The sequence below is a fragment of the Cervus elaphus genome, chromosome 13 (genome assembly GCF_910594005.1).
Source record: "Cervus elaphus chromosome 13, mCerEla1.1, whole genome shotgun sequence".
Lineage (NCBI taxonomy): Eukaryota > Metazoa > Chordata > Mammalia > Artiodactyla > Cervidae > Cervus > Cervus elaphus.
Window position 1 is genome coordinate 26928588 of NC_057827.1, and position 9250 is coordinate 26937837.

General features: G+C 39.3%; 1 pseudogene; it reads right to left on the reverse strand.

The window, feature by feature from the left end:
• The window catches only part of LOC122706630, a 36073-nt pseudogene extending 29124 nt beyond the window's left edge, over window positions 1-6949 (reverse strand).
• Between the last annotated feature and the right edge of the window lie 2301 nt (window positions 6950-9250).

Sequence of the window (9250 nt, forward strand, 5' to 3'; positions counted from 1 at the left end):
CAACATCCTCCTTGTGGAATCACAAGTGTGTTGAGTTTAAGCAAACATAATTAGGCCTGGAAATCAAACTAAAATATGGAGGATGCTCTTTGTGTCCTGAGACATTTCCTTCTTGGCAAATCAGACAGAAAACATGTGTGATTTATGAGAATGCTGACTAAATTACCCTTCAGCAACCACCTTTTCATGGTATCACTTCTCCAAAACCCACATGAGCTGTCATAATCAGGCAAGGAAAGTTTTTCACAAAAGGCTTTAATAAAATAAAATCAAGTAAAATTTTAGAATTGATACAAGGAACATTGCAATCATTAGGTGTGATAATCCTGGGAAAACTTACTGATTTACCCTCATGATCCTTTAAGTCAGACTATTTCCAGATGGCTCATTGGTAAAGAATCTTCCTGCAACGCAGGAGGTGCATGTTCTATCTCTGGGTCAGGAAAATCCCCTGGAGGAGGAAATAGCAACCCACACTAGTATTCTTGCCTGCAAAATTCCACGGACAGAGAAGCCTGGCAGGGTACAGTCTATGGGGTCTCAAAGAGTTGGATAAGACTAAGCCACTAAATAACACATGCATCCAAAATAGGTTGAAAATTTGGTTTCTATTGTTTGTTTGGACACCAAAGAATCAATTGTATATACACTTCTGCAGCTGGCTAGATATGGCTGCTGTGACAAAAGATGTTTGTAGTGTATCTTTGGTTTCTCAGCTTTACACGTATTAGAAAATAAAGGGACCCTGATTTGGTGAGATAGCAGTAGAGACAGTAGCAAAAATAAGTGTCCTGGATCCTCATAAAATGACTCTCCACTCTTTTTCCCCTGTTCTCCTGCTGATACATGAGGGAACTTGGCAGATAGGAAATGTGGAGAGGCCTGGCTACTAGAGTACCATATGCAAATGGACTCAGCGAATTGATTCCACCTCTCATGTGTTTCCACTTAAATCAGGAAAAGCACATAAGAGGGGAAGTGTTCTACCAGCATGAGTCTCAGGGAAACATGCCTCCAAGACATTTCAGCACAATTTTTTCAGCCAAGGTCAGATGAAGGGAAAAGCCAATCAATACACCTAAGTCACATGAGAAAGAGAATCCAACACAAGAGTGTGTGTGAGGGTCTCCCTGGAGATCCCTGCCAGCTTCCCTGAGATTACAGAGACAGACTCAGGCAGAAGCATTATCCTCAGGGGTCCATGGAAATTGCCAGGCTTTGTTTGAAAGCAAGTGTCATGATATCGCAGCCCAGAAATTTCCCTGGATTTCTTGAGGGTTGAACAATTTGGGATGATAAAAGCTCCATCATGTCACAGTGTACACATATATCAAAACATCACATTGTACACCTTAAATATATATAATTATTATTTGTCAGTCATACCTCAGTAAAGCTGGGGGAAAACAGTAATACGTATTCACTGTGGATATTTTGAAAATGATCAGCTATCATCTGACATCTTGGAGAAAGTCATTAGTAACCTGTTAGCTTTCTACTTCCTGTTATTTGCAGGCATAGACATGTTCATATATGTAAAGTTTCTGTTGTCATTGCTGTTGTGTGGAACCATTTTAAAAGTCTTTACTTGTCACAGTATTGTTTCTGTTTTCTATTTTGGTTTTTTGGCCACAAGGCATGTGGGATCTTATTTCCCCCACCAGGGATTGAATCTGCACCCATTGCATCCGAAGGTGATATCTTAACCATTGGACCACCAGGGAAGTCCCAGTGATGTAAAATTTTTTATCATGCTTTTTGAACTTATTATTTACATCACAATCCTTTATAATCACAAAAATTGTTACAAAATATGATTGTAATGACTGTATAAATGTTTGTATCATAATATTTTTAAATGATTTTTGCTATCATTGGATATTTAAATTGTTTCTAAGTTTCCTTTATTATTATAGCAATGAATGATTTTTGAATGTACAGCTAGCTCATATTTGATGATTTTTAAAGAATATTTTCCAAGAGAATTGCTGGAGAAAGTGTATATTCAGTTCAGTTCAGTTCAGTTGCTCAGTCGTGTCCGACTCTTTGCAACCCCATGAACCGCAGCATGCCAGGCTTCCCTGTGCATCACCAACTCCTGGAGTTTACTCAAACTCGTGTCTATTGAGTTGGTGATGCCATCCAACCATCTCATCCTCTGTCATCCCCTTCTCCCACCTTCAATCTTTCCCAGCATCAGGGTCTTTTCAAATGAGTCAGCTCTTCACATCAGGTGGCCAAAATATTGGAGTTTCAGCTTCAGCATCAGTCCTTCCAATGAATATTCAGGACTGATTTCCTTTAGGATGGACTGGTTGGGTCTCCTTGCAGACCAAGGGACTCTCAAGAGTCTTCTCCAATACCACAGTTCAAAAGCATCAATTCTTTGGCAGTCAGCATTCTTTTCTTTTTTTTTTTCTTGACTCACAATAGCTTCACTTTATTTATTTATTTATTTTTCATTTCTTTTTATTAGTTGTAGGCTAATTACTTTACAATATTGTAGTGATTTTTGCCATACATTGACATGAATCAGCCATGGATCCACATGTGTTCCCCATACCAATCCCCCCTCCCACCTCCCTCCGCATCCCATCCCTCTGGGTCTTCCCAGTGCACCAGCCCTGAGCACTTGTCTCATGCATCCAACCTGGGCTGGTGATCTCTTTTACCCTTGATAGTATACTTGTTTCAGTGCTATTCTCTCAGAACATCCCACCCTCGCCATCCATACATCACTACCAGAAAAAGCATAACGTTGACTAGACGGACTTTGTTGGCAAAGTAATGTCTCTACTTTTTAATATGCTGTCTAGGTCGGTCATAACTTTTCTTCCAAGGAGCAAGCATCTTTTAATTCCATGGTTGTGGTTACCATATGCAGTGATTTTGGAGACCCAAGAAATTAAGTCTCTCACTGTTTCCATTGTTTCCCATCTATTTGCCATGAAGTGATGGGACCAAATGCCATGATCTTACTTTTCTGAATGTTGAGTTTTAAGCCAACTTTTTCACTCTCCTCTTTCACTTTCATCAAGAGGCTCTTTAGTTCTTCTTCACTTTCTGCCATGAGGGTGGTGTCATCTGAGGTTATTGATATTTCTCCTGGCAATCTTGATTCCAGCTTGTGCTTCATCCAGCCCAGCGTTTCTCATGATGTACTCTGCATAGAAGTTAAATAAGCAGGGTGACAATATACGGCCTTGACATTCTCCTTTTCCTATTTGGAACCAGTCTGTTGTTCCATGTCCAGGTCTAACTGTTGCTTCCTGACCTGCATACAGATTTCTCAAGAGGCAGGTCAGGTGCTCTGGTATTCCCATCTCTTTAAGAATTTTCCCCAGTTTGTTGTGATCCACACAGTCAAAGGCTTTGGCATAGTCAATAAAGCAGAAATATATGTTTTTCTGGAACTCTCTTGCTTTTTCGATGACCCAATGGATGTTGGCAATTTGATCTCTGATTCCTCTGCCTTTTCTAAACCCAGATTGAACATCTGGAAGTTCACAGTTCATGTACTGTTGAAGTCTGGCTTGGAGAATTTTGAGCATTACTTTACTAGTGTGTGAGATGAGTGCAATTGTGCGGTAGTTTGAGCATTCTTTGGCATTGCCTTTCTTTGGCAAACCATTCAGTATCACAGTAATCCAAGTCTATGCCCCAATCAGTAATGCTGAAGAAGCTGAAGTTGAATGCTTCTATGAAGACCTACAAGACCTCCTAGAATGAACACCCAAAAAAGATGTCATTTTCATTATAGGGGACTGGAATGAAAAAGTAGGAAGTCAAGAAACACCTGGAGTAACAGGCAAATTTGGCCTTGGAGTACAGAATGAAGCAGGACAAAGCCTAATAGAGTTTTGCTAAGAGAACACAAACACCCTCTTCCAACAATGCAAGAGAAGACTCTACACATGGACATCATCAGATGGTCTATACCAAAATCAGACTGATTATATTCTTTGCAACCAAAGATGGAGAAGCTCTATACAGTCAACAAAAACAAGACCTGGAGCTGACTGTGGCTTGGATCATGAACTCCTTATGCAAAATTCAGACTTAAATTGAAGAAAGTAGGGAAAACCACTAAACCATTCAGATATGACAAAAATCAAATCCCTTATGATTATACAGTGGAAGTGAGAAATAGATTCAAGGGATTAGATCTGATAGACAGAGTGCCTGAAGAACTATGGATGGAGGTTCATGATATTTTACAGGAGACAGGGATCAAGACCATCCCCAAGAAAAAGTAATGCAAAAAGGCAAAATGGTTGTCTGAGGAGGCCTTACAAATATCTGTGAAAAGAAGAGAAGCAAAAAGCAAAGGAGAAAAGGAAAGATGTACCCATTTGAATGCAGAGTTCCAAAGAATAGCAAGGAGAGATAAGAAAGCCTTCCTCAGTGATCAGTGCAAAGAAATAGAGGAAAACAATAGAATGGGAAAGACTAGAGATCTCTTCAAGAAAATTAGAGATACCAAGGGAACATTTCATGCAAAGATGGGCTCAGTAAAGGAAAGAAATGTCAAGGACCTGACAGAAGAGAAGATATTAAGAAGAGGTGGCAAGAATACACAGAAGAACTATACAAAAAAGATCTTCATGACCCAAATAATCACGATGGTGTGATCACTCACCTAGAGCCAGACGTCCTGGAATGTGAAGTCAAGTGGGCCTTAGAAAGCATCACTACGAACAAAGCTAGTGAAGGTGATGGAATTCCACTTGAAATATTTCGAATCTTAAACGATGATGCTGTGAAAGTGCTGCACTCAATATGTCAGCAAATTTGGAAAACTCAGCAGCGGCCACAGAACTGGAAAACATCAGTTTTCGTTCCAATCCAAAGTGTATATTGTGAAGGTGATTGAAAATAAAATTTCATGTCTCCCTTTAGAGTATTTGGTTTCTTTTACATTTTACTATTGGGATGTGAGGGTGATTCCTTAAGTGTTAGCTAATTCTGATATATATCATTACTAATCTTCCTGACCCAGAGATCCAACCCATGTCTCTGATGTCTCCTGCATTGGCAGGTGGGTTCTTTAGCACTAGTGCCACCTGGGAAGCCCAGATCTCACTTACATGAGTAATCTAAAATAGTGAAGCCCACAAAAGCAGAGAGTAGAATGCTGTAGTGGGGAGATGGGTAATTGGGAGGTGGCATTAGTGGTAAAGAACCCACCTGTCAATGCAGGAGAGCTGAGACGTTGGTTCTATCCTTGGGTCAGGAAGATCCCCTGGAGGAGGGCATGGCAGCCCACTCCAGTGTTCTTGCTTGGACAATCCCCATGGATGGAGGAGCCTGGCAGGCTATAGTCCATAGCTATAGTCTCAAAGACTCGGACACAGCTGAAGCGACTGAGCATGAACACATAGTCAAAAGGTACAAGCTTTCAGTGATGTAAGATGAAAAATTCCTAGAGATTTCCTGCTCAGATTGTGCCTGTAGTTAACAATACTACTATTGTTAGTGGTATCTACTTAAAATTTTGTTAAGAAGGTAGATCTTATGTTAATCGTTTTATCACAAATAATAATAATAATAATGACAGGAGGAAACTTTTTGAAGGTGATGGATATATTTATGGCATGGATTGTGGTGCTAGTTTTGTGGGTATATGCCTATCTTCAAATTCACCCAATTGTATACACTAAGTAGGTACAGTATTTTGTACATCAATTATACACTCAATCAGTTCAGTTGAGTTGCTCAGTCATGTCCAACTCTTTGCGACCCCATGGACTGCAGCACACCAGGCTTCCCTGTCCATCACCAACTCTTGGAGCTTGCTCAAACTCATGTCCATGGAGTCGGTGATGCCATCCAAACATCTCATCCTCTGTCGTCCCCTTCTCCTCCTGCCTTCAATCTTTCCCGGCATCAGAGTCTTTCCCAATGCATTAGTTCTTTGCATCAGGTGGTTAAAGTATTGGAGCTTCAGCTTTAGCTTCAGTTCTTGCAGTGAATATTCAGGATTAATGAAGTGGTCTTAAAAAGTGTGTGTGTGTGTGTGTGTATTTGTATTTCTTTCTGTGTTTATGGTCTCTCCTCTCTATAGCATATAAATACTATCAGGCAGAAACTGTATTTTATAGGCTAAGACACATATTTATTAAGCATCTAATAGATAATTAAATAAATAAATTACTAAATATGTGTCAGGCATAGAGCACAATGACTGCCATACATTAAGTGTCCAGTAAACAGTACCTGCTATTATTTTTGCTACACTGTGAAATGTTATTTATCCATCACTGGAGAGAAATTGAAATCTTGCTTTTTGTCACTTTTATCTTTCCCATCGCCTATCTTCTGGGTCCCTGTAACGCTAACCCTCTTTTTCAAATTTAAAAAATAGTAAACACGGTAAAAATAGTATCTCAGAGTGTATTTAAATATAAAACTTATTGTAAGCATAATTCATTCAGTAACCAATTCTAGTCTCTAATTAAAATAAAATTTGTGAGTTGAAAGACGCCTTTAATGACTTCCTGAGGTATTTGGGATTGACCCAAGGACATCATGGCTACCCTGTACAAGCAGCAGGCTGATGGATTGTTCCTGCCTTGAGATGGAGTTTGGACTATTATTTCATAGCTTACTTGGAAATCTAACCTTACCATCCATTACTCTTGGTATATCGGAATAGCTTTATGTTAAATATATATTCACATAAATGCAAATGATAGAGTACGTTTGAATTCTTAACAAAGGCTGCAAATAAAATTTAAAAGAGAAGGAATTACAGTAACAAATGAGCAGTGCTTCATTAGCAGCTGAGCTATTGGTTGATTAGCTGGTTTGCTTTGCAAAATGTAACAGCCAAGAATATGTTACCTTTGTGTGTCTTTAGTGATGTTGCTCTGCGCATGTCTGGGTTGGTGCAGCGGCGCATCATGGATGCCTTTTTTTCCCCCATAGGAAGGATGGAGCTGCTCACAGGCTGGTGGGTGGGAGGGATGTGACTAAAAGCAGCGTTTATAACCAGTGATTCTAAAGAAGGAAATAGGACATGCATGAAGAAAATGCACCCTGCAATAAGGTGGCTAATTCCATGGAAATACTAGTTGCAGAAGCCGTACTTGGCAGTGTTTCTTAACGCTCTGAGATCATGGAAATTTGTTTCCTTTTTAAGCAAAATGCACACGTGTGCCTATACCAATAATCTGAACACAATTTCAGGAGACTCATGGGTATATGCCCCCTCCATGGACGCTTGAAGATGTGAGGTTTCTTACATCTTGCAAAGCATTGATGATTTCAACAAAACAGAACTGTTTTTTTGTGAGTTTTCAGATAATGCAAAATGAACTGAGCTGGCCTTAGAAAGAAAAAAATTTTTTTTCTATGTAGTGACTTAGATTTTACAGTGTAATCTACCCAAGTCTTTCAGCATTTTTGAAATAGCAAAAGACAGACCCAGTAATTATTTTCAGGGCCACTGAAAAAATGTGGTTAGAAAAATATCCAACACTTGTAAATAAAGACAGAGGATGGTTACGAGTCCTTTAAATGTCATCCTAGGACACTGTTTCACAATCTTTCCCCTAAAGGTTATTTATCATCTAGCAAAATACACCTAAATTTCACTTTGTTACCCATTAAATAGAACCCACACACTGTGAAGTTACATGCTGACTTATGTATTTCTGCATCTGGTAAAAAGACAGTTCTAAAGATTACTTTTGTTTAATTAGCCTGTACAGTTCTACATAGTTGTGTGTGTGTGTGTGTGTGTGTGTGTGTGTGTGTGTGTGTGTGTGTGCTCAGTTGTGTCCAATTCTTTGCGACCTTGTGGACTGTAGCCCGCCAGGCACCTCCGTTCATCGGGTTGTCCAGGCAAGAATACTAGAGCAGGTTGCCATTTACTACTCCAGGGGATCTTCGAGGCCCAGAAATCAGACCTGCATCTCCCTCATCCCCTGCATTGGCAGGAGGATTTTTTTTTTTTTTACCACTAATCTACCTGGGAAGCCCACATAGTTTTATATCTATTAAATTCATTTCAGCCTTTCTTGGACTGACTGACTCCATCAATCTTCAGTCTTTGAATTGTTCTATAAACCAGTTTCACCATCTTACTGGTCTCTCATGAATTAAGTTAAACAAATATTTGGCACGTGGTCCTTCTATATTTGTATGAGAGTCACAGATGCTGTAATTTGACATGCGGATGGTACTGCATCGTGATTTGAAGAGTCCTTTGCAGAGGAGAGTTTGCCTGGGAACCACGGGCGACAGATCTCAGATACAGGAGAGCAACTCCGTTATCAGAAGTGCTCTGCCATTGGTCATGAATACTGATGTAAGTAACTGGGAGGGGGCAGAACCAAGCTCACGGCAGAACCTGGGCTTGCAATGAGAGGCTGAGAGCCTCCTTGAGAGGAAGATGGAAATGCCTTGTAGGGAGAGAGGGTCACTCAATATCTGAGGACAGAATCAGAATTCAGAAAGGCCTGGAAAACTGGAACACTGGGCTGAAAGAAACCACATGTCACACAAAAAAGGAAAACTACATCTGAGGGCTCATAGTATCCATTGCAAAATATTTGAATCCTTTGACTCTGCAGGCCCACATATGTAAATCTATCCCCAGTTAGTAATAAAAAATATGGGAGGAGATTTTTGCCCAAAAATGTTAATTGCAGTGTTGTTAAGAATAATGAAAAATTGGAAGCAATCGAAATGTCAACAATATGGGAATGATTAAGTAAATTGTAGAGCATCTAATTCTGGTTTTTTTTTCCCCTAACAAATCAAAAAGAACATGTATTGTGAAACATAGCACATAACAGAAAAGTGTACACTACATAAATGTGTGTGCAATTTACTGAATTATCATAAAATGAACAGCCAGATAACCACCAACTACACCAAAAAATGAGATGCTACCAGCACCTCATTAACTCTCTTCATATATTCCCTCCAGACCCCAAACCTCTAAAGTCTAAAATAATCATTAGTCCGAATTTTATGATAATCACTTAAAATGGTTTTGTTATGGTTTTATTACCTATGTATGTATTCCTCGACCCTATAGTTTAGCTTTGTCTTTTAAATTCTATTTAAATGGGGTTTTTTTGGTCTGTATACTTCTGCTCAACACAAATTGTTTCCTTTTTTAAAAAATTGAGAAATAATACAGATGCCATAAAATTAATCTATTTAAAGTGTACAAGTCAGTGGTTTTTAGTATCATTTCAAAGTTGCTCAGGCCATCATCACGAATTCCAGAACATTTCCC